The sequence below is a fragment of the Sarcophilus harrisii genome, chromosome 6, assembly GCF_902635505.1.
Source record: "Sarcophilus harrisii chromosome 6, mSarHar1.11, whole genome shotgun sequence".
Taxonomy (NCBI): Eukaryota; Metazoa; Chordata; class Mammalia; order Dasyuromorphia; family Dasyuridae; genus Sarcophilus; species Sarcophilus harrisii.
Genome location: NC_045431.1, coordinates 211,432,896 through 211,460,163, shown reverse-complemented (window position 1 = coordinate 211,460,163; position 27,268 = coordinate 211,432,896). Strand labels below are relative to the sequence as shown.

At 34.7% G+C, this 27,268-nt stretch overlaps 1 protein-coding gene across 2 annotated transcripts in view; it reads right to left on the bottom strand.

Moving 5' to 3' along the window:
* Positions 1-27,268, bottom strand: part of LUZP2 (leucine zipper protein 2) — a 684,014-nt gene that overhangs the window by 643,579 nt on the left and 13,167 nt on the right. The gene's annotated exons all lie outside the window — the stretch shown is intronic.

Genomic DNA, 27,268 nt, shown 5'->3' with positions numbered 1-27,268 from the left:
TGGGTAATTTTTCAATACTGATCCTTGCAAAATCTTGTGTTCCAAATTTTCTGCTCCTTTTCCCTCACACCATCCCCCAGATGACAGGTAATCTAATGCATGTTAAATACGTTAAAATACATGTTAAATCCAGTATATCTGTACATATTTACATAGTTATCTTACTGAAAAATCAGATGAAGGAGGAAAAAAAACTGAAAAAGAAAAGAAAATGCAAGCAAACAACAACAGAAAGAGTGAAAATGCTATGTTGTGGTACACGCTCAGTTCCTACATTCCTCTCTCTGGGTGTAGATGACTCTTCATCACAAGATTATTGGAACTGATCTGAAATGTCTCATTTTTAGAAAGAACTATATCCATCAGAATTGATCATCCTACAATCTTGTTATTGCCGGGAACAATGATCTCCTGGTTCTGATCATTTCACTTTAGCTCCATATTTCCAACTTTAAAGATGAAGAAATTTGAAGCTTAGAGAGGAATAGTGATTTGCCCAAGTTTACATGGATAATAAATGACAAATGCAGAATGTCACCCCAGATATTTTGACTAGAAGGCTAATGTGCTCTTTCCATTAAAACACATTCACACTTCATCTTGTACTTCCATGGTGACAGTGGTACAAAGGGGATTAAGCATTGCAAATGAAATAACTAAAAGACCTCTTAAAAACAGTTCATTTAAATATGTTTATGATTAAAGCAGAGTGGTCTTGACTTACATGTAGGCATAGAGATAAAGACACCTAATCATTAAAGATCACTACAATCATTTAAGATAAGGTTCGAGTACTTGGATCGATATTCTGAATAGAACATGGTATTTAGTTTCCCATAACCTGGAGTTATGAGAATGGTCTTCAAATATATATTAGCTCAATTACTACATGTGTGATACTTGACAAATTGAAACTTTTCTCTGAGCTTTACTATCTCCTTTGTAAAATGAGAAGTTAGATATCAAATGTCACATTTTGCCCTAAAACTAATGATCCTAAGAATATTGTTGGGAAAACATGAACAGGAATCACACAAGGTGAGAAACAATGAATGGTTATGTGCATTAATCAGTGTGTGATATATATATATCAATGGAACTATGGTTTTGGAATAGTAAAATTAATAACTATAAATAAGTAAAGAATGTTTTGAATTTAATTTAATTTAGTTTAATTTAATTTAAATTTAATTTAATTCACCAAAAACTGGTTGGATTCCTACAATCATGTTTAAATAAAAACCAAATTTCTGGGAAGAAATTGTTTTTACTGGGTCTGTTGGTACAATGATTTTAAGACAAATTTGAATAAAATTGTATTAACATGCACAATCATGCCATCCATTTACCGCCATTTTCAATCACTTTTCTGCTTCTGCTTTCAGATGTTCTCAGTTTTCCCCCTTAAAGAAAAGGATCCATATTTTTTTTTTTACCAGAGAACAAAAGTTTAGAGATAAAAGGGACATTAGAAGTTACTGCCTTGCTTCTAGTTTTTTATTTTATAAATGAAGAAATTGGAGGTCAAGACAGATTAAGTAACTTATTCAGGAGCACATTGCCATCAAGTTACTATGATGACATTTCCAGGCCAGCCAGGCTGATTACTTCCTCATTCCTCAGACTGTTATAATCTAACATCTTTTCTCATTACTTAACTCAGTCAAAAAGCATTTATTAAGCACCTAGGTATACTTAGTCTAAAGTGTATTTTCAAAAGTGTATTTATTACAATAGATAAAGAAATTTTTCAGGAAATATTCCAAAAAAGTAAGCTAGATAAGGTCATCTAAATTTCAACCTTTAAATTACATTCTTTGAGAAACAAAGTGTGCTTCAAGGGGAAGCACAAGACCCATTTGGGAAATAGATTATGAAATGTATGTAAAGGATCTTCCTCATCATCTCAATCCAACACTTCAGGTAAAGATGAGTATAAGAGGCAAAATAGCTTTCCCAAAGTCACAGAAGAAGAAAAAGTCAGGTTATATATTGGTTACTCTGTATATAAATCCAATATTCTGGCTTTTCCACCATGATGTTGCCATACTGGGTTGGAATTGATTGCAGAATATCTGGTTGAAAAGGCAGAAGTGAAGCTGAGAGGGTAAATTTGGGGCTGCACATTTAGAATTGAGAATCTCCTACATAGGAGAAACTTCCTGAACACATTCCCACCTAGAATTGAATGACTGAATATGGGGATCATAAAATTATGATTTATTATCAGTTAATGTTTTATTTGTATACCCATTTTACATATCTGTTTAACCAGGTTCACATAAAAATTTTTAGAGAGCAAAGGTATGGTGAATGGCAAAAGTTTAAGAAGCCCTAGACTAAATTGTCTCTAAAATCCACTGTAACTCAGATATTTATTTCTCAACCATTACATAGGGTTCAAATTTTTTCTCTCACATTTTTTAAAAATATTTCAAGAGGCTAAAAGAGACACTTTTATTTAAAATATTTTTGTGAGTTAGAACCCAAAAGATTTTTTCACTTGAACAACTTTTTTTTTAATCTCCCATATAAACTTCCTGCCCAAGATCTTTTTCCCTATATAATATCAACATGCCATCTTGAAATAAGTCAAAATTCAAATTTTAACAACTTTAAATGCCATGATCATTACAAGGAAATGGTCATTTGAAGGTGAATTATAGAAATTGGTACAAGAGATTACATTAATAGCTATAATTTCCTAGTATATAACATTGTCATTAGAATGGGGATTATTTTCAGAATTACTATCCCTTCTTTTTCAGAGTGATATCTTGAATTATTTTAAGATAAAAGAAAGATTAAATGTTTCTATAGGAATTTTTCAGTGATTCCATCCTTTGTTTCCAATATAAAAAAAGTATCATTACAGGTGCATGTTTTGATTTGTGATCCTTCCTTTTTATTGTTGTTAATTAATTTCCAACTCTTCATGATCCCATTTAGGATTTTCTTGCCAAAGATATTGAAGGAGTTTGTCATCTCCTTTCTCCACTTTAATGTTCAGATGAGGACACTGAGGGAAACAAGGTTAGTGACTTGCTCAGGGTCACTTAATTACTAATGTGTGCAATCAGATTTGAATCAAGGATGATGAATCTTCTTAACTCCAGCACTGGCATTCCATTCTCTGTACCAGCTAGCTTTCTTCCATTTTTTATGATGAAACTCATTTCTGGGAAGGAAGTAACTTGATCCAAAGTGGTACTGTAGCATAATGCTAGAGCCAACACTAAAATCCAGATCTCCTGTCTTGCTCTTCAAGTACCTCACCCTGTTCCAGGTTTATTCTGTATTTTGGGGTATACCTGCTTTACACATTTTCCTCTTATTTCTGTTGTTTATAAAAGAACTCTATGGTTCATGTTAAGAGATTCTAATGTTTTGATATAACGAGACAAAACCCACTTTTAGTACCCACATTGTATCTAAAAGGGGAATATGACAGACACTGAAATAACTGAAATAAAGTGTAGACCCTAATTGTTGAAAAGGGACAAACATGAAATGTAAAGCCACATATGGGAAAATCATTTGAGATGGGGAAAAATTGGTGAACACTTTCACCTTTTAGTTATGAGGAACATTGTGACAAAAAGATGGAAGAGAGAACATAGTGAGATTCTCTACAAGAGATTAGTGGAATCAGATTTGATTGAAGCCCAGTGAAGCCCAATGAAGAACAACATAGTAGGAAACATAGTTAATAAAACAAAGACATTAAAAGGTTACAGAGGGCCTCGATTACCAGCCTAAAAGAGTTTGAACTTTACTGAAGAGACGATGGGGAGCTATCACTGGGTTTTGAGCTGTAGTGAGATGATAAAATATATCCTCAAGGAATATACTTTTATTAGCTATATAAAAGATCTATTGGAGGAAAAAGAAAAAAAATAGGCATGAGATGATATTAAATTGGCCTTAGTAATAGAATGCTTATAGGGATGTAAAATATGCTTTTGATATTGTTCAAGACAGAAAAAAATGAGGAGGGATAAGGACTATAGCCAGTTTCATTCTTATAGGAAGAATTTCTCTGAAAACATATATATATATATATATATACAGAAACAGCTGAGTAATATTCTAAGTATATATTCATATACATACATATGAATATTGTACATACTCATGCATACACAAACATATATCCATTAAAATAGAGTGCTGGGCCTGGAATCAAGAAGACTCATCTTCCTGGTTCAAATCTAACACTCAAGATACTAGCTGTGTGGCTCTGGGCAAGTCATTTAATCTTGTTTGCTTCAATCTCCTCATCTGTAAAATGAAATGGAGAAGAAAATGGCAAATACTCCAGCATCTTTCTCAGGAAAACCCAAAAATGTAATCACAGAGTCAGGCACAATTGAAAATGACAACAAAAATAATACTATATCATTGAAAATAGTTAGAAAAAAAGATCTAATTTTTAAATCTGATCCCATAATACTACCAACTGTTAACATGAAAATGTAAATCAATAGTTCTGTGTGAGAACAGAAGTGAAAAGGGGTAGGTATAAGATGATAGCATAAGTATTGACTTGTCAGTTTTGTTTTCCAGTTAACTCTTCCTTTTTTTCCTCCAGTGAATAAATGAAACAACCATTACATTCAAATGTACTAGTCCATGATCTTGAGCAATCTTTCCCTGAATCGCTGCATATATAGTAAATTGTATATTGTCTGTTATTTCCAGAAAATTGCTCTATAAATTAATCCATGAGATTTTGAACTAGAATTGACCTTAGAGAAAACTAAATTCAACTCTCTTGTTTTATTTTTATTTTTTTGGCAAGGCAATTGGGTTAAGTTACTTGTCCAGGGTCACACAGTTAGTAAGTGATAAGTATTTGAGGTCAAATTTGAACTCAGGTTCTCCTGACTTCAGGGACAATGAACTATTCACTGCACCATCTACTGCCTCAACTCTCCTATTTTAGATATTTAACCTTAGACTCTGAAAAGGAAGTGAGTAGCTCAAGTGACTCTGTGAGTTAACCATGATGCTAACACTAGAACTCATCTGGTTTCCTCAGACTAAGATTACACTCCTATGCCAGATTGCTACCTTATTCTGCATTCATTTGGTTTTGCTGCTTCACTCATTTTTTAAATCCAAATTTCTGTTTCTCAGTTTTAAATAGAAGATATAGGAAATAGTATTCCTGCATATGAATCTCCCTCACTTGACCCAAATGACAAAATGATGATGACTAAATAAAGAAATCTTAGCCAACAATTTGGTCAGGATGACACAGAGTACATGTGTAGGTGATTGGATGTGAAACCAGATTTTCTCAATTCCAAAGCCAGACCTAAATTTTCTTTGTCCAATTAATTCTAAATCAAAAATCAAGTTCATAAAATTATGCTCACTCTACACTCACTTCTGTTTTCATAATCAGATAAAAATCCTATTTATTCTCCTATATCAAATACTGATAAACAATTTTTAGTTTTCTAATTATTAAACCTCCTGAATGAACTGTCATAGGGAGGCAATTACTGCCCAGGCAGACAGATGAAAGGAATGGCTTTTATGCCATTACCTTAATTTGGCAGTTTAATCAATCTCCAAAGGATTTTCTAATGTGTGATTCCAAGATCACCTGACAGTTGGAAGATTCTAGGACCAAAAGCAAAAATCTCTTCTAATTATTCACCGTGATGAAACATTATGGTATATTTGAGGCAAAAAAGCTAGACTGAATATCAAAAGATTTGAGTTAAGATTCACTACTATTAACTTCTTTTGTGACCTTGAATAAATCAATTTACTTCTGGGAGTCAGTGATTTATATATAAAATGAAGGAGCTGGATTCCCTAATCCAAAGTCACTGTCAGCCTTAATACCTGGGATGCGTCTCCTCCAACCCCTTTGACACTTAATGTCCAATTCAAGAAGCAATTTAGTGTTTGCTTCAGTCACAACTATTGACGCCATAAAGAACCAAATATCAGTTGATCTTTTTGAAAGATCAGTGGCATCAAAGGAACCAGGATATATTCCTAACCCTTCTAACCAATGACTTTATGGATGGGTTTCATATTTTGCAGTGGCCAAAATAGTTCATAAACAGATGGCTGGACCCTAGAAATGAGCCTCTCTGAACTTGAGAAAGTTAGTCTCCAGATGATAAAGATTCTATCTACTACTCTATTCCCATGAGTCTTTTGGGATAAAGAAGACCAGCCATATCCTTAGGCTCCGCTGCCCCAACTTTTGAAAATCAGAAGTCACTCTAATAATATGATAAACAAGACAAAGAATGAGAATTCACATTTTAAAAATTCTTCATTCCCAAATGACACACCATCTTAATAGAAATTTTGTCATTTGGAGAACATTTGCTTATTAACTTCTGAATCAGCTAAAAATTCATATAAGGATTCTATCATTTTTTAAACAGTTTGAATTTTGATATTGTTTCTTTCCTAACATGTTCCACCCTGCCTCACAACACAAGCAAAAGAATAAAGCTTTGTCATTCCTGGTAACAAGAAAGAAAAAAATAAAGAAAAGAAGCAATTCAGCAAAACCAAACAACTTAGCAGCACAGTCTGACGACATATGCAACATTCTCAATCTCTGCTCTACAACCTGGGGTGGGAAGGAAGAGAGGGAATTAGTTCTTCAGCTTTTTTGCAGCTTGCTTGGTCATTATCATTGTATAATTTAGGGCTGTTTTCTTGTTGTGGCAATTTACATTACTGTTCTTATTGTACATATTGTTTTCTTGGGTTAGCTTATTCTGTCCTGAATCAATTTGGAAAAATTGCAGCACAGAATACTAATGAGTTCCTAAGACAAGGCTCAGCTAGAACCCACTACATTATGAGAACCAGCCTCAATTAAAATATAAACTATAGACTGAGTCACTTTGTTATTATTTTTTAAGTGAGCTGATTCCTAGAGTCTGATGAAGATTCAGGAAAGAGATTGGAAAAGGATATACAGATCACATTTGAGAGTTATTTGCATATAAATAAGCATTGAACCCATGGGAGTTCATGAAGTCACTGAAAATTCAGAGAGGGAAAAAAACAACAAAGAAGACCCAAAACAGAGCCTAAAAATCCATCCAGATTTGCAGACAGGTTGCAGATAATAATCCAAAGAAAGTAGCCTTTCCCATAACAGATATAGTAAGGAATAAATGAAATAATGAACCAAGATGATTTTGGAAGAACCTCTTCAAATTATATTTATGACAAATCTTTTCAAGAGTTTTCTTCTTATATATTGAAGATGGGGTTTTCTAAGGAAACTCTCAAAATGTTAAGGATTAAAGAAATCATCCTATTTTCCCCTAATAATCCCTCATATAGGCTGGATTATTCAAATTACCTAAAGCAGTCAAATCTATTTTAATTGCCAATCCTTGCCCCCTTAAGATGGGCAAGCTGGGAAACTTTCAACTAAAGAGAGGGCAAGGGGAAAAAACCTCAGAAGTAGGATCATAGAAGCATCAATTTAATATTGTGAAGGATTCAGAGACTGTTTAGTTGGAATCCCTTCAATTGGAAAATAAGAAAACAGAATTTGGATGATTTTTTAACGGCACAAAACTATTAAGCAACATAAGTAGAATATAAATCCAGGTCTTCCTGAATTCAATTAGCTACATAATGATAGAGTACTATAAAAATCTGAGCTCTATATTTTTGAGAAATTATTTTTTTTCATTCTATGAGGAAAAACCACTGGCAAATATGGAATCAAATATCAGCATTCACCAAGAAATAGAGTGAATCCTCACTCTTCTAAAACTTCTTTTGGTCACAATGAGTTATTCAAAAGAAATGTCCACCTTCTTATTCATTCATCTATAGAGGAAATTAAAATAAAAAAGAGATATCCACCTGCCAAGAACATGGATCCTAATTTATCATTCTATGGCTTTACAGTTCTTTTATGTCTACCTGTGTGATGCTTTTCTTTCATTTTAAGATATATCTGATACTTACAAGGTCAGATTCTTCCTAAAATTCAAGGACAAGTAAGACTTCCTCCATTTTGGTTACTCATGATTAGGTCATAAAACCCTATTCTAATTCTTTTATCTTCAAGAGAAGATGAGTCATTGCCTTGAAGGAAAATTATTTTGAATCTTCTTTATGGCAAAAAAAAAAAAATAACAGAAACAAAAATCTCTCATATTTTCCTTTAAATAAAGTATTTGTAAAAAAAAAAAAAAAACATGAGAGATAGAAAGCCATAAAGAAAAACTAAAGGCCAGGGAGAAGGAAAATATTCATTTCAATCAGCTAAATTAACAAGCATAATGTATCATAAGTAGATTACTCAAGAGGCCTTTGGGCTATAACACAAAAGTCCAAAGAACTCTGAAACATATTAGTAAAATAAGATGCTCATATATGAAGCAAGTGAGAGGTAGTATGGTAGGATGTGTGGAGAAGTAGACCTGAGTTAAGAAGATCTAGCTTAGGGGCGGAGCCAAGATGGCGGAGAAGACACACGCGACTTTCTAAGCTCTTCTCTTACCCTCTTATCAATATTATATCGAGCCTCAAAAATAGTCTTGACTGCTACAATTGAAAGATAAGAAATAGAACAACTCACCGCAAGAAAATCTGCAGTCTACCAAAAAAGGTTGGTTCCGGGGCCAGGGGAGATCGGCTCAGACAGGGAGAAGAATTAGGTTCGAGGAGAGTCTCAAACCGAGGGAGAAAGCACAGATCTCAGCATAGCGCCGCAGCCCCAACCCGCAGTAAGGGCTTTTCCTTGGGGCAGTTGTGATCCTGCACAGCAGGAGGACGCAGTCCGGTTAGCCTCCAATCTGCGAGTGGGGAGCCTCGGCTTAGGCCATAAGAGCTTTCCAGGGCCGATTGCATTGGGCAGAGACACTGGGGCAGAGTCTCGGGCGGTCTGCAGTCTCGCGCCTCAGCTGCTAAACTCACAGTCCCACAAGAGGCTCCGCCTGGGGCAGTGACACTTTCACCACTTAGTCTCTAGCCTAGGGCAATCGATAATCCACTCAGCCCTACTAAGCAGTTTGATAGCTCGGCCAGTGCTGAATCCACTTCCTGTTGGGGAAGGGAAAACTCTCACCTGAGCACTCCCATACCTTGAGCCGGAAATCGGTTTACATCTCTCCTGCTCTGCAGAGGAAGCTGGTAACCCCTTGCCTAGAGACCTCACCCTAAAGGCTTTAAAACATGAATAAAAAGATGAAAAGAACGACTCGACAGCTTCTATGCAGAAAAGAGCAGGTCAGCAAACCTGAAGAGACCTCAAACAGCAAAAATGCATCAGACTGTCCTCTTTACATAATGCTCTCAAGAAGAGACCATTAAAAGTCTCAAAAGAGAGTTAGAAGATAAATGGGGAAAGGAAAGAGAAGCCTTACAAGAGAGCAACAACTTCCTGAAATACTGAATTGAAAAGTTAAAAATTCCCAGGAAGTGCAGGAAACAAAATTGGTGAATTGGAAAAAATAAAAAAATCTCAGGAAAGTAAGAATTGTGAATTGAAAAAAATAAAGAATTCACTAGAAAGTAGGATTTGTGAATTGGAAAAGACAAAGAACTCGCAAGAAAGTAGGATCTGTGAATTGGAAAAAGAAAATAATTCACTAAAAAAAAATTAGTGAAATGGAAAAAAATTCCACAGACCAAAACAATACATTCAAAAACTCAATTGACATATACAGAAAGAAGTAAAAAAGCTAATGAAGAAAATAATTCTTTAAAAATTAGAACTGAACAAATTGAAACTAATGATGCATTGAGACAGCAAGAATCAGTCAACAAAACCAAAAAAATGACAAACTGGAAAAACCATGAATTATCTACTTGCTAAAACGACAGACTTGGAAAATAGATCTAGGAGAGATAATCTGAGGATTATTGGACTTCCAAAACTATGATGAAAAAAAGAGCCTAGATACTATTTTACAAGAAATCATCAAAGAGAACTGCCCAGATGTAATAGAATCAGAAGGTAAAATAGGCATTGAAAGAATTCATCGAACACCTTCTGAAAGAAACCCTAAAATAAAAACCCCAAGGAATATTGTGGCAAAATTTCAGAACTATCAGAGTAAGGAAAAATTTTACAAGCAGCCAAAACCATTTAAATACCAAGGTGCCACAATAAGGATCACCCAAGATCTGGCATGCCTCTACATTAAAGGAAAGAAGGGCCTGGAATATGATATTCGAAAGGCACAAGAACTTGGGATGCAGCCAAGAATAAACTACCCAGCTAAGCTGAGCATTTTCTTCCAGGAAGAAGATGGCATTTAATGAAACAAATGAATTCCATTTGTTTCTGAAGAAAACCAGAACTAAACAAAAAATTTGATCTCCAAGAATAGAACTCAAGAGATGCAGAAAAGGTAAAAATAACTCTTGAGAATTGTATTTCTGTTGTGGATATACAAAAAATACATGTAAAATTTGATAGTACTGATATAACATAAAAAGGGAAGTAGATATGGAAAAGGATGATGGCAGAATAAGGTGGGAAGGAGGGATAAAAGAGGAAACCACATCCACAAAGAGGCTAAGGAAACTTATCATATCTGAGGGAATTTAGAGAGGGGAGGAACATTGTGTGAATCTTACTCTCATCAGAGTTGGCTCAAAGGAAAAATAATTGACATTTGTTTTAGAGAAAATTCTCTCGCCTCATTAAAAACGGGGAGAGGAAAAGGAAAAGAAAAGAGTAATAAGGGAAGGAAGGGGAAAGACTCAAAGGGGGAGGGGGATTATAAAGAGGATAAGTATCGTGATACAAGAGGGTACATAAGTTTAAAGGGGAAAGAGGGTTGGGGGAGGCAAGAATAAGTAAAGCACAATCTGGGGTTATTAGGATGGCAGGAAATACAGATTTAGTAATTCTAACCGTAAATGTGAATGGGATGAACTCCCCCATAAAGAGGAGGCAGATAGCAGACTGGATCAAAAGTCAGAACCCTACAATATGTTGTTTACAAGAAACACATTTAAAGCAGGGATACATATAGAGTAAAGGTAAAAGGCTGGAGCAAAATCTATTATGCTTCAGGTGAAGTCAAAAAAGCAGGGGTAGCCATCCTTATCTCAGATCAAGCAAAAGTAAAAATTGATCTAATTAAAAGAGATAAGGAAGGAAACTACATCCTGCTAAAGGGTAGCATAAACAACGAAGCAATATCAATATTAAACATATATGCACCAAGTGGTATGGCACTCAGCTTCCTAAAGGAGAAGTTAAGAGAGTTGCAAGAAGAAATAGACAACAAAACTGTAATAGTAGGAGATCTCAACCTTGCACTCTCAGAATTAGACAAATCCAAACCACAAAACAAATAAGAAAGAAATTAAAGAAGTAAACAGAATATTAGAAAAATTAGGTATGTTGGATCTTTGGAGAAAATTGAATGGAGATAGAAGGAATATACTTTCTTCTCAGCAGTTCATGGAACCTATTCAAAATTGACCATATATTAGGACATAAAGACCTCAAAATTAAATGCAAGAAAGCAGAAATAGTAAATGCTTTCTTTTCAGATCATGATGCAATAAAACTACATTCAACAAAAAATTAGGGGAAATAGACCAAAAGTAATTGGAAACTAAACAATCTCATCTTAAAGAATGATTGGGTGAAGCAGCAAATTATAGATACAATTAATAATTTCACTCAAGATAATGACAATGATGAGACATCATACCAAAATTTGTGGATGCAGCCAAAGCGTAATAAGAGGGAATTTTATATCCTTAGAGGCTTACTTGAATAAAACAGAGAAAGAAAAGATTAATGAATTGGGCTTGCAACTAAAAAACTAAAAAGACCAAATTAAAACCCCCAATCAAATACTAAATTGGAAATTCTAAAATTAAAAGGAGAAATTAAAAATATTGAAAGTAAAAAATCTATTGAACTAATTAATAAAACTAAGAGTTGGTTCTATGAAAAAGCCAATAAAATAGATAAGCCTTTGGTAAATCTGATTAGAAAAAGGAGGGAGGAAAATGAAATTAGTAGTCTTAAAAATGAAAGGGAGAAATTTCCACCAAGGAAGAGGAAATTAGAGAAATAATAAGGAGTTATTTTGCTCAACTTTATGCCAATAAATTTGATAACCTAAGTGAAATGGATGACTACCTCCAAAAATATAGACTTCCTCAGATTAACAGAGGAGGAAGTAAATTGCTTTGAATAGTCCCATTTCAGAAAAAGAAATAGAACAGGCAATTAAACAACTCCCTAAGAAAAAATCCCCAGGACCAGATGGATTTACATGTGAATTTTACCAAACATTTAAAGAACAATTGGCCCCATGCTATATAAATTATTTGATAAAATAGGGAATGAAGGAGTCCTACCAAATTCCTTCTATGACACAGACATGGTACTGATACCTAAACCAGGTAGGCTGAAAACAGAGAAAGAAAATTATAGACCAATCTCCTATGAATATTGATGCTAAAATCTTAAATAAGATATTAGCAAAAGACTACAGAAAATCATCTCCAAGATAATACACTATGATCAAGTAGGATTTATACCAGGAATGCAGGGCTGGTTCAATATTAGGAAAACTATCAATATAATTGGCCATGTTAATAACCAAATTAACAAAACCATATGATCATCTCAATAGATGCAGAAAAGCATTTGATAAAATCCAACATCCATTCCTATTAAAAACACTTGAGAGTATAGGAATAAATGGACTTTTCCTTAAAATAATCAGCAGCATCTATTTAAAACCATCAGTAAGCATCATATGTAATGGAGACAAACTGCAACCATTCCAATAAGATCTGGAGTGAAACAAGGTTGCCCACTATCACGCTACTATTTAATATTGTATTAGAAACGCTAGCTATATGCAATAAGAGCTGAGAAAGAGATTAAAGGAATAAGAATAGGCAATGAGGAAGCCAAATTATCACTTTGCCGATGACATGATGGTATACTTAGAGAACCCCAGAGATTCTGCTAAAAGTTATTAGAAATAATCCACAACTTTAGCAAAGTTGTGGTTATAAAATAAACCCACATAAGTCATCAGCATTCTTATATATCACTAACAAAATCCAACAGTCAGAGTTACAAAGAGAAATTCCATTTAAAGTAACTACTGATAATATAAAATATTTAGGAATCTATCTGCCAAGGGAAAATCAGAAACTTTATGAGCAAAATTACAGACCACTTTTAACACAAATTAAGTCTGATCTAACCAATTGAAAATATTAAATGCTCTTGGATAGGGCGAGCAAATATAATAAAGATGACAATATTACCTAAACTAATCTATTTATTTAGCGCTATACCAATCAGACTCCCAAAAAACTATTTTAATGACCTAGAAAAATAACAACAAAGTTCATATGGAAAACAAAAGGTCAAGAATTTCAAGGGAATTAATGAAAAAAATCAAATGATGGTGGCTTAGCTGTACCAGATCTAAAACTATACTATAGAGCAGCAGTTACCAAAACTATTTGGTATTGGCTAAGGAATAGATTAGTTGATCAGTGGAATAGATTAGGTTCAAGGGATAAAACAGTCAACAAATATAGCAACCTAGTCTTTGAAAACCCAAAGATCCCAGCTTTTGGGATAAGAACTTACTGTTTGATAAAATTGCTGGGAAAATTGGAAACTAATATGGCAGAAACTAGGCATTGATCCATACTTAAGCTAGACACCAAGATAAGGTCAAAATGGGTTCATGACCTAGGCATAAAGAATGAAATTATTAATAAATTAGAGGAACATAGGATAGTTTACCCTCAAACCTGTGGAAGGGGAAGGTTTTATGACCAAAGCAGAACTAGAGATCATTACTGATCACAAAATAGAAAATTTCGATTATACTAAACTGAAAAGTTTTTGTACAAACAAAACTAATGCAGACAAGATTAGAAGGAAGCAATAAACTGGGAAAATATTTTTACAGTCAAAGGTTCTGATAAAGGCCTCATTTCCAAATATATAGAGAATTAACTCTAATTTATAAAAATCAAGCCATTCTCCAATTGAAAATGGTCAAAGGATATGAACAGACAATTCTCAGATGAAGAAATTGAAAATATTTCTAGTCATATGAAAAGATGCTCCAAGTCATTATTAATCAGAGAAATGCAAATTAAGACAACTCTAAGATACCACTACACACCTGTCAGATTGGCTAAGATGACAGGAAAAATAATGATGATTGTTGGAGGGGATGGGAAAACTGGGACATTGATTCATTGTTGGTGGAGTTGTGAACGAATCCAACCATTTTGGAGTAGTTTGGAACTATGCTCAAAAAGTTATCAAACTGTGCATACCCTTTGATCCAGCAGTGTTACTACTGGGATTATATCCCAAAGAGATTATAAAGAAGGGAAAGGGACCTGTATGTGCACGAATGTTTGTGGCAGCCCTTTTGTAGTGGCTAGAAACTGGAAACTGAATGGATGTCCATCAGTTGGAGAATGGCTGAATAAATTGTGGTATATGAAAATTATGGAATATTACTGTTCTGTAAGAAATGACCAACAGGATGATTTCAGAAAGGCCTGGAGAGACTTACACTGAACTGATGCTAAGTGAAATGAGCAGGACCAGGAGATCATTATATACTTCAACAACAATACTAGATGATGACCAGTCCTGATGGATCAGGCCATCCTCAGCAATGAGATCAACCAAATCATTTCTAATGGAGCAGTAATGAACTGAACTAGCTATACCCAGAAAAAGAACTCTGGGAGATGACTAAAAACCACTACATTGAATTCCCAGTCCCTATATTTATGCACACCTGCATCTTTGATTTCCTTCACAAGCTAATTGTACAATAATTCAGAGTCTGATTCTTTTTGTACAGCAAAATAATGTTGTGGTCATGTATATTTATTGTGTATCTAAGTTATATTTTAATATATTTAACATCTACTGGTCATCCTGCCATTTAGGGGGGGTGGAGGGGTGGGGTAAGAGGTGAAAAATTGGAACAAGAGGTTTGGCAATTGTTAATGCTGTAAAGTTACCCATGTATATATATCCTGTAAATTAAAGGCTATTAAATAAAAAAAAATAAAAAAAAAAAAAAAAAAAAAAAAAAAAAAAAAGAAGATCTAGCTTAAAATCATATCTCAAAACTTTTATTACTTGTTTGACCTTGGATAGGTCATTCTTGTTTGTGCTTCAGTTTCTGATCTGGGCTCTATATCAGGTAACACAAAACCTTTATACCTTTGAAATAGATATAACTGCCAATATGTAGTTCATATACTATTAAATTGAGCCGATTTTGAAGTTGTTTATTCCACTTCTGCTTTTAAAGGGAAGGCTGTTCATTAAATCTTGTAATTGCACATAATCATTAGGCCCAAACTACCAAATGTCAGAGCAGAAAGAATGCAACAGATAAAGGGGACCACAGCTTCCTGTAGGATTATGGAATTTATTCCCTAATATATGTTTCCCTTGCTTTCTATATTATTTTATTTCTTTAAGTATAATAATTCTGTGTGTTTACGTGTTTGTGTGTGTGAGAGAGAGGGGGGCAGAGATGGAAGGAAGGAGGGAAGGAGGCACAGATAACGAGACAGAGATACATAGAAAGAAAGAGACAGAGATAGAGAGACAGAGAGATGGAGAGACAAGGAGAAACAGAGACACACAGAGGGGAGAGAGAGGCAGAAAGAGAAGAGAAGAAAAGAAAAAAGAAGAAAAAGAAAAAAGAAGGAACAGGAGGAGGAAGAGGAGAATAAAGAAGAGGAGGAAGAGGAGGATTAATGAAAATCTCTAGGATTCCCAGAAATTATACCAAATTATATTTCCTACTTCAAGGAATGCTGACAATGGTCCCTGTCCCTCATACCTAACATTTCACCTCCAGCCTCAATGCCTCTGATTCTCCATCCCTTGTGTCTATAAAGCACTCCCTCTTTACCTCTGAATCACAGTAAATACAGTAACCAGTTCAAGGAGAGAAGCTTTTCCTAACCTCACCTGCCAATATTCTCACTTGTAGCTTATCTTCTATTTAACCTGATACATGTTTGCATTTATTCCATCTATGATATATGTACACATGTAGTACATATGTAAGCCTTGGCAGGTTTCAATTCATTGTTTTATATCCTTGGGGCGAAAAAACAGTGCCTGGCACAGAGTAGGAACTTAATATACGTACTCATTAATTGTGGTACATAAAATAAATATTATTGAAATGAACACAATTCCCTTGAAAAGTCATTATACCCTAGAAGTTTTGTTTGAAACCCTTGTACACTTACTAGCTATACAGTCATGGTCAACTCACAACCTCTCAGAACCCCAGAATCTTTTGTAAAAAAATGATAATGAAAACATTTCTAGTAAGAACCTGACAGGTTGTCTTGATGCAAGTGTTTTGTTAGTCAAATGAACTACAAAAAATAAGCTATCTTTACTACTCTATGGTATCAGAATTATTCAGAAGGTCATTCCTAAAGAAGGATTTGGACATATTTCTAGGAAAAATTGGGATCCAAAACTAACTACTCTAAAGGGGGAAAACCCCAATTAGATGTGTAAATTCTACTATGGTCAATAAAATCCCATGATGTTCTTGTTTCAGTGTCAAACTGTTCTGTGAAAATCCCAGTATTATGAGCAAGTAAAGAGTTGATAAGAGTATTTTTGAAGTTAGTGCTGTTATCTATTAAATGTACACTTATATATCAAATATAATTAAGCCAAGTGACAGTTGAGTTTGTTTCTGTGTAGAAATATACTGAATTCCTATTTCTTTGAAAAGAATGTCTTCTTTAAATTATTCCCAAATCCCTCAGACTCTCCTGAACCAACACTAGGGAGTAAAATCTGTCCATATATTCCAAAGTCCAATGTGCTCCATTGAAAGTGCTATATGTGTGTAACTGTATCTGTTTATACATACATATATATGTTAAAACAAATATATACATATATGTGTTATATATAATATGTAGACAGACATAAAAAGAGAGAGATGTATTAGATTTATTTCTTTATTTCTGAGGCAAGGGTAAAATTAATTTTTTCCAAATATCAATAATTTAAAATTATAGTTAAAGAAATTCCAAAATTTTAGTTGGAGAAAAAAGAATATGGTTCTATCACAAAAAATAATTTAGCTTTTCTATTTTTATGCCTTTGAGTTTGTGTGTTTTGGCCTCCTTCTTCATACGTCCATCTGCAATGTGTAGATGACCCTTAGTGTTACCCTAATTTCTTACTAGGAATTTTTGTTGGGAAGATGAATCACATTTCCCTGCTAAGGTCGGGACCCCCCTCTTATGGCATCATCAGTGAGCAGCACTGCTATAAATCAGACCATTATAGGTTAAGACCTCAAAAAGACCAGAGAAGTTTGACCTACTCATTTTCTAAACGGAGAAACTGAGGTTCAGAAAAGTGAACTGAATTGGTCAAGTTCATATAGATAAAAATGGCACGGCCAGAATTTGAACCCAGGGCTTGTCATTCCAAATCCAATTGTCTTTACACTGAACTAGAAAGGCACAATTGGTTGGCCAGCAACCCTCCAGGCCAATATCAAATAAGTACCAGAAAAAGAATAGAAGCTAAGAAGTAATATTAGTTGCTGTACCCCTTAGATCATACAAAATCATCATTCTATCTATGCTTTTTGTTGGAGGTACCCTATTAGCCCTTAATCCTGATGAGATTTTGTCTGAATAAAATATTAATTCCGGACCCCCTCAGCATCATCTCCCCAGCCATTATCACACAATAGGTGTCCAACCCTACATGGAATTCTAACATTTAACATAATGAATTTCTCTTTTCAATCTCTAATTTGAAATTAATTCTATTATCAAATCACCTAAACAAGAATTTTCATGCGAGGAAAATGTTTACTTTTTTATTAGGCATATGTATTATATAGGTTACAGGCACAGAAAGATATATGTTTGGGGCAGGTTTGGGATAGGATAAAACATAGCAAGAGTTAGAAAAATGATCCACTCTGAGGTAGAACATTAATGTACACTTCTAGATGCCACCTGCTGGCTATCCATGGGTACTGCTATGCCAAACTATGAGCTCCACATTGCACTGTTGCTTTCCTTGAGAAGGTTCCTGACTCCAGACACTGACAGGGTTGCGAGCATAAGGTTTGGAACAAGACCAAATTTGAAATTAGATTCCTCCATTCCCATGGCCACCATCACTACCCAACCTCTAAACACCCTGTAAATTATAAGTGACTAAACCATTTGAGCCTTTTCTATGATATGTAGGCTGGTTTTTATTTATTAAGGATGACTCTATCTGTAATTTTATTGAAATAATTGAAAATTAAACAATTAAAAGCTTAAACAATACAAATCTTCATCTTGTCTGTAACCTACAGCTCTCAGAAGTTTATTTACCTTTAAGTTTCTGGAGAACATTGACAGATTAAGTGACTTTGCCAGAGTCACCATGTGTCAGAGATGGGATTTAAACATTGAGAAGAGCTCTCTATAAATGCAAGCTACCTCTCATTTGTATTTAAACAGCAATTTATGTTCGACAATGGGATGAACTATATACCATCCTGTTCTATGATTATTAAAATATTTTTGTATATTATTTTGTACATATATATATATTAAAATATGTATTTCAAAAAAGGCATATTAAAAAGTATCCCTTGAACTGCACTCAAGGCACATTTCCATCTTCCACTGCTCAAGTCCTAGTTCTTTGAAATAAAGGATTACATATCTAGTTGTATGACTGAGAGCTGCAAAGGTTTGCTCCCCAGATCCTCAAGGGGCCCAAAGAAGTGAAACCCCTTGGCCAAATTATGAAAGGAACAAATGGTAGGTGGAAAAAAAAAAAAAAACTTGGGTCTTCTGCCTACAAATCCAGAATTCTTTCTGCTGGACTATACACCAACATGTTCTTAAGTGCAATGAGAAGTATTTTGCCCCCTGATGATAAGCAAATCTGACTTTAGAAAAGGTGTCTAGGAAAAAGAATCTTTTGAAAAAGGATGGAGGGAAGGGAAGAAGAGAGTTTGCAGGGAAAGTCTTGTGATAAATGATTAACTGAATTTTACAGAGAAAAACTTCTTAAAAAGGGTGTTATTTCTGGTTTTCTCCTTAGACAAAAGGGAAAATGGATGAAAATAAATCCAGTTTTCCCTTCTGAGCTTCTAACCACCCATTGGTGGTCGATTGAATGTTGTCTCTCATATACTACAAATTGGGACAGGAGTCTCAGAAGGAGGAAAATCTTATTTAAAAACTAGTTAATTCTCCAAGATTTTGAAATTTATCATGTTCTATTCCTTCCCTTTGTAATTTCTGCTCCAAAGAAAATATATCAAGAATAAGAAGAAAAACAATAGAAGCAACATACCAAGACAGCTAAGACAGCTGGGACTGTTGGGCCGCATGTCTGCTCTAGAAATGAGAATTTGTTTTTACTCATCCAACTGTGGCAGCAGCAGAAAATCATTGTAGACCTCATTTTTACGAGGCTGACTCTGACAATCCACACAGTCGGCAAATTCAGAGTCCAAGCTCCAATTAGAAGATGAAAAATGTTTCAACTATCCTTTTGCCTGCTGCTTAGGCACTTTGGTTTTTAAATGCATTGCAAAAAACACACTTTTTGGTCAATATCCCAAAAGGCTTACTCCAAGGAACTGAAGACAGGTCTTCAGCCAAGGGACTATTGAGCTTAATTTGTATCCTTACCATAATTGTAATTATTATTATTTTAGGTTTGGAGTTTCTCAAGAGAGTTTGGTGAAATAATGAGAAAATGGGGCAAACATAACTTTCTTATATTTTAATTGTAAATAAAACCTGGAGAATTTGCACAGAATAGAACATATAGTACTGAGCTCAGGGTCAGGAAAAGCTGACTTCTAATCCTATAACCTAAGTAATTTTTGTTCAGTAGTTTCAATCCATTCCAACTCTTTGTGACCCCATTTGAGGTGTTCTGGCAAAGATACAAGGGTGGTGTGCCATTTTCTCCTCCAGAACATTTTTTAATAATGAGGAAACTGAGGAAAAGTTGATTCAAGTAACTTTCCCAAGGTTACACAGCTAGTATCTGAGGGCAGATTTAAACTCAGGAATATGAGTCTTCCTGACTCTAGTCCTGCCACTCTATCTATCTAGTTAGCCATACCCAACAATTACTCGCTACATGGCCAAGAATAAGTCATTTAAGCTCTCTGTGCTTTTTTTTTATTTATAGAAAGAGAGGGGATGATGATTCAGGGAGAAGAGAGAGGGAAGGAAAGAATGGTAAGACTGATAAATCATAACTTTGTTTTCCCATCTTCTTCATCTAGATATATGGATACATCTAGCTATAGAAATGTGATTGGTGGCTAAGCAGACACTAAGATAGATAGGCTTGGGAGTCCCTACTTCCCACAGTTAATTTGATGGCTCAAATCTGCGAATATGTTTAAAGTATTTTGCACAATTAAGACAACTCTGAGATACCACTACACACCTGTCAGATTGGCTAGAATGACAGGACAGGAAAATGCGGAATGGTGGAGGGGATGTGGGAAAACAGGGACACTGATACATTGTTGGTGGAATCGTGAATACATCCAGTCATTTTGGAGAGCAGTTTGGAACTATGTTCAAAAAGTTATCAAACTGTGCATACCCTTTGATCCAGCAGTGTTACTACTGGGCTTATATCCCAAAGAGATCATAAAGAAGGGAAAGGGACCTGTATGTGCACGAATGTTTGTGGCAGTCCTTTTTGTAGTGGCTAGAAACTGGAAACTGAATGGATGTCCATCAGTTGGAGAATGGCTGAATAAATTGTGGTATATGAATATTATGGAATATTATTGTTCAGTAAGAAATTACCAATAGGATCATTTCAGAAAGGCCTGGAGAGACTTACATGAACTGATGCTGAGTGAAACGAGCAGGGCCAGGAGATCATCATACACTTCAACAACAGTACTAAATGTTGATCAATTCTGATGGACCTGGCCATCCTCAGCAATGAGATCAACCAAATCAGTTCCAATGGAGCAGTAATGAACTGAACCAGCTACGCCCAGAGAAAGAATTCTGGGAGATTACTAAAAACCATTACATTGAATTCCCAATCCCTCTATTTTTGCCCACCTGCATTTTGGATTTCCTTCACAGGCTAATTGTACAATATTTCAGAGTCTGATTCTTTTTGTACAGCAAAATAATGTTTTGGTCATGTATACTTATTGTGTATCTAATTTATATTTTAATATATTTAACATCTACTGGTCATCCTGCCATCTGGGGGAGGAGGTGGGGGGAAGGAGGGGAAAAATTGGAACAAGAGGTTTGGCAAATGTCAATACTGTAAAGTTACCCATACATATAACCTATAAATAAAAGGCTATTAAAATTTTTAAAAATAAATAAATAAATAAATAAATAAAAATAAAGTGTTTTGCACATTTTAAAGCATCATATAAAAATATATGAATTTCTCCTCTAAGTCTCCTTTATTCTACAAGTTTTCTACACATAGATTTTCTTCTGGAAGAGAGAGTTCCAATGTCATGCTCCTACCTTCTGTTATTTTTTTAGATTTAGCTATTTCTCTACCTTGGCCTTTTTCAAGCTGACCCAAGGACTAAGGACTAGTATATAGAGCCCATAGTAATACAAGAATGAATGAATAAAAAGAGAAATAAAGAGAGAGACAAATAGGGATACAGAGACAGAGAGAGAGAGACAGGGTGAGACAGACAGAGAGAGAGAGAGAGAAAGAGAGAGAGAGAGAGAGAGAGAAAGGAGTGAGGGAAGAAGGAAGGGAGAGAGACAGAGAGGCAGAGAGAGAGAGAGGGAGGAGAAAGAGAGGGAAGGAGGAGGAGAGAGGGAGGAAGGGAGGGAGGAAGACAGAGAGAGAGAGAGAGAGAGAGAGAGAGTGTGAGAGTGTATGTGTGTGTGTGTGTGTGTGTAAGGGAGAGAAGGAGGGTGAAAGAGAAAGGGAAGGGAAGGAGGGAGAAAATATGAAGAGATCCAGAAACTAAAAAACTGGGAACCTTCTAGTTCAATAAATATAGCACTGATTTCTAGAGAAAATATAGTTCAATAAATATAGCACTGATTTCTTAGTCAGTTTCCTTGAATTCATAACTGGGTTTCAACTGGAATTAGTTCTCTGAACATTGACAAACGAGTGAATGCCTCTAAGCATCAAGTTTTCTCTCCTAAAAGATGCCTAATTATCTTTATATAACATATCACAGAGCTATTAAGGGGTAAAATACTTTGCAAACTTTACAACACTATCTAAGTTTAAATTAGCATGATCCCTTGAATCCTCTCAATTTGGGAGCTAAGAAGTAAAAGTGTGGCTTTTCTTTAGGGGATGGGGTTAGTCTAGATCTGGGTTTCTTTGTTTTAAGGAAATCTTTGAAGATCAAAAACCCCTTACTAGTGTACATCTGAACTTCCCTGATATCTGTAGTTTTAGAAGATCCTTTGGAACACCAAGATAGTAAGTGATTTGCCTCAGCTAACACAGTCACTATTTATTAGAGGTAAACCCTGAATCTGCCATCTCCAGGACTGACTTTAAGCTTTGTAAACACTTATTTGCTCCATTTAAATTGGATCCCAGAGAGAGTACATATTTTTGTACAAAGACACAGAATTCTACTGCTCTTTCTCTACCATCATATTGTCCTGCTAGTAATAGAGAATTCTGGAAGATAAAATTGAGAGCTGGCCTGTGACTCAGAAAAACATATTCTTAAGTCTCGATTTAGACATACATTGTTGGCCAAGGGTGTATTATGTGAAGTCACTTAGCATTTATATAATAAAGATATTATAGTAGAAGGCTTCTAAGGACCTTTGGCCTTGGAATTTATAATTCATAGTGACAATAATAAAAGAAGTTAGAAATAAAGTATTTATTATTCTACTATGAGAGAAGTATATTATGACTGCCTTTTCTATTTTTTTCTTCAGCAAATCAGAATATTTGAGGCTGCTATCTCTCTATATGTATATAAACATAAATCTTAGCAGTTGACTGAGGGCATTGACAAGATCAGTGCTTCTTATCCATGTGATGAGCAGCTAATATAGGATTTGAAGCCAGTTTTCTTAATCCCAAATTCACTTTTCTTTGTGTCCACATTTTCCTTCAATAGTGAAGAATAAACAATACATATGAATGATACATCCAAGTAATATGCTAATAATATGTAGAGAATTTTTGGTGGTAGTGGTGGTGGTAATGATGGATTTTTTTTTTTTTTTGCAGAGATACAAGGACACAGGTGACTTCAATGCAAAACTCTTCCATTGATACTAAATAACATGGGCTGCATATTCTTAGAGAATCACATACAACATTGAGACGTTGGATTATTATCCTTTATCACACAACCAGTCTGTCATAAATATATTGGAAACCAGTACTCATTACTCTAAAACCAGCCCTTTACCTCTTGTATGCGTGTGTGTGTGTGTGTGTGTGTGTGTGTGTGCATCCCATTACTAAAAGGGCCATTTGGAAGAAATATCTTTTTCCTTCTTGTCTCCAAGCTTATGAAATGTGTTTTATTTTGCTGAGTCAGTAGGAACAACTTACTGGTTCTTGACATCCCATCTTAAGCTACTTCATGCACATCTGCTTTTTACAGTTGAGTTATCTCAAAATTTTCCCCACATTTCCTTGTTTTTTATATATTTCATTGAAGCTTTATCTCTCTTCTGGCTGCACGTTGCTACAGGCTAATTGGCTGCCAAGATCATAGGTAAATTCCCACAAATGTGAGAAGAGAAAAAATTCATTTAAAAAAAAAAAAAAAAAGATGAGGACTGGGATATATACTTCTTACCCTTACTCATTGGAAAGTAAGTATTTTGGGGTAAAGCAAGCAAGGGATATATCCTTAATTTTTTTCAGTTTAGAATTAAAAGAAAACATGCTGATGGGAGGAGAATTGTATAGCTTCCTCAGGACAGTGAAAGATTGAAAAGGTAGGCTAATGTCCATTGTTATCTGCACTGTTCATTAAAATGAGCTGCCCTTATGTATATCCTTTTGCTTCTATCATTACTGGCATAAAATAGCCTAACTAAATTACATCCAAAATGTTAAAGGCATTTGTTGTTTCATTTTAGGATTCGGTTTACTTCTTATTGTTGAGGAGAGATGGTATGATATAAAAGGGAATAAGAATAAGAATTTGGGACAACTTTAGTAGTTTTATGTTACTTGTTTGAAGTTACTTATTCTGATGATGTTTCCTTATCAATAAAGTGGACATAATACCTATGGTAAATTCTGGCTTGAGGTGGAATTCAAGTAAGATAAAAGTACTGTATAAACTTTGAAAGGTTATCCTATGATTTTAGCCCCATCTTCTCCTCAAACTCACTGTATAAACTTAAGAAATTTATTTCCTCTCTTTCATTTAGGGTTTCTTTTGAATTCAAATTTGTTTTTGGTTTTGGTTTGTATGTGTGTTTTCTATAGAAAAATATTTCTATCACTGATGAGGTGTGGAAGAGGTTTAAAGTTTAAAAGATAGAGAACTTTAAAGCTGAAACCTAATAGGATTCATTTAAAGGAAAGACAAATGGTTAATGAGTTCTAATATCCATTCTAGGCCTAAATGCCATGAGAATATTTTGTACAGTTGAATTTGGTTGTTTTCCCTAATGAGAAAATGAAAACTACCTAACGTTATATGTTTCTGTCCTTTCCTAGCTGCCCCTTAAATTTAGACACAAATTAATTGCCCACATATCGTATTCTGCTCAAATATTATGCCAAAAGACATATTCAGGGAAATACTTTCTAAGCTCCACATGGGACAGTCCTCAACTGATGAGGACACTTTATGATCTCCATGTATTAAAGTTAATGTCAAAAAACGGCTACTGGGAAACTAAAAAAAACTGAGACCCAAGAGTACTTAAACTTGAAATGTATCAAACAACAATTGAATCTACAAATGATTCCCCTCACTTCCAAATCCAGAAAATGCAAATTTCCCTGTGATTCTTGGCTTGGTCAATCCAAGCAGGATTAAAATTATTTCTTTTTTCTCCCTTTCTTCCTTTACTTTCTTTCTTTTTCTTCTGTGGCCACTATATTTCAATTGAAAAGGTAATGGAAGGATCAGAGTGAAAAGTTTCTAAGGTTAATTCATTTCATATATCTTATTTACATTTATTAATTTCTCAGAGGACAGGTGAAGAAGAAAAGCACTAGGACAGGTTTATGATTGTATTTATTCTGCGAAGAAATTCCCTCAATCAATCCCTTAATCAAGCAAGATAACCTACTCTGCAATTTAAGAGCTGCATGAGAAATTAAAAGATTAAGTGACTAGTCTAAGGTTACAAGAATATGTGACAATGGCAAGACTTAACTTTGTTGAAAGAATTATAGCACCCTACCTACTATGCTCCCTACCTTTCAATTGGCTATATTTAGCAAATGCAACTAGAGGATCAATGTATTTGCATAAGAGTCTTTCTTGGTAGAGACTGGTAACTCAGTGCTGGAAACCAGAAAACTAAGCTTCTTCCTATCTCTCAAATCCTCACTGACTGGCCATTGTGCAGGCACCAAGTACTGAGAAATTATTCTCCATGATTAAAGAAAGCCTTATGCAAAAAGATTGAACCATGTGTTAAATGTATGTTAACTTATAGAAGTTATTATATAAATCAGGTCTTCTCAAATGTTTTCCACTCACCATCCCATTTTGCCTGAGGAATTTTTACACAATCCCAGTTATACAGACACATAAAATAGATATATAAGTCAAACATTTACCAATAATAAATTACAAATTTGTGACTCGCACATTCAGTAAGATGCCATATAGAGTCACAACTCACACTTCATGAACTTTTGATATATCATATATTATTATATTATGTTATTATATTATATATCATTATACTTTTATGAATTTGACCAGTCTTTTATCTTTCAACTCCAACAAAATATACTGCACATTTACAAACTAAATATTTTGATCCAGGAAAGGAAATGCTTTGAAGATGGAATAATTCTTTGGGAGAGAGAGCAGGAAAAGTTGACAACAGTGGGTATCAACAACCTCTGAGAGACACTCATGTTGTCTCTGAAGAATTCAAAATAAATTAAATGGTTTTTTAATTTGTTTTTCAAAACAACATTGTGAAATAAGAAATGTAGCCAGCATTATTCTCATTTTACCAATGAGGAAATAGGTTTACCCAGGTCAATTCACTCATCTATGATTAGAAAGCTAAACAGTGTCAAAAAGGAAGTATCAGAAAACAAGGTTGTGACTCAATCCAAACCCAGTACTACTTCAGAGCAAACGTGTTGGTAGGAATGAAGAAGTGATTCCCAAAGAACCTTAGAAAGATCAGGAGACAACAATTTTGGTCCATTTGTAATTTTGTTCAAGAATCTAGCTATATCTAATATGTCAATGACTGAATTTAGAGAGCTAATTTGTAAGACAACAGACTTCAATATACACAAATTCAACTTTAGATTCTTGGCTCTTGGGAAAGAAAGGGGGAGGGAAGTAAACATAGATAAAGTGTATTATTTCCTAACATTTTTTTCTCCTTCAGCATCATCATTTTGGTTGTTGTTATTGCTTGTCCTTCAGTTTTGAAGAGGAACAATACAAGGGGGGTGTTGACCCAAGCATGAATTAGATTTAAGAACAGAAGAGTTGTACAAAGCCATCAGCCTTATTCTCTCACAGTGGCAGGAAAGGAGTGAAGATGACTGATGATGGACTAGAATGCAGTTGATGACCTTGGCATCTTTTTTGCATGACTAAATTCTAAGCATTTCACAAAACCAACTTCATCTGCCTTCATGGTTCTTGGAACAAATTGTTCTCATCCATTTATTTAAATAGGAGAAGTTTTCATATACTTGGTGTAGATACCCCCTCATTGACTGATGGGTATGAAGCCTGTTAGTTAACTCTCAACCTAGTTTAGTCTTTCTTTCAAGACAGTTTTACTGGGGTATGTTCATGTTATAGCTTTTTGGAGCTAGAGGTTTAAGTTGGGTGAAAGGTGGGCATGGAAAGTGGATGAGCAGCCCTGAAAAGGGTACAGCAAGCCTGCACACCAGATCTGGCTCCTCGTCCATAAGAAAGTTTTCATGAGATTTTCCTACTCAGAAGTCTTTTAAAACATATTTTGGCAAAGCCCAGGGTCTACTTTATTAAAAAGGAGAGAGAGAGAGAGAGGTACTGTTTCATGTCTAGATGAAAGGAATATCATATTGGGTTCTTGG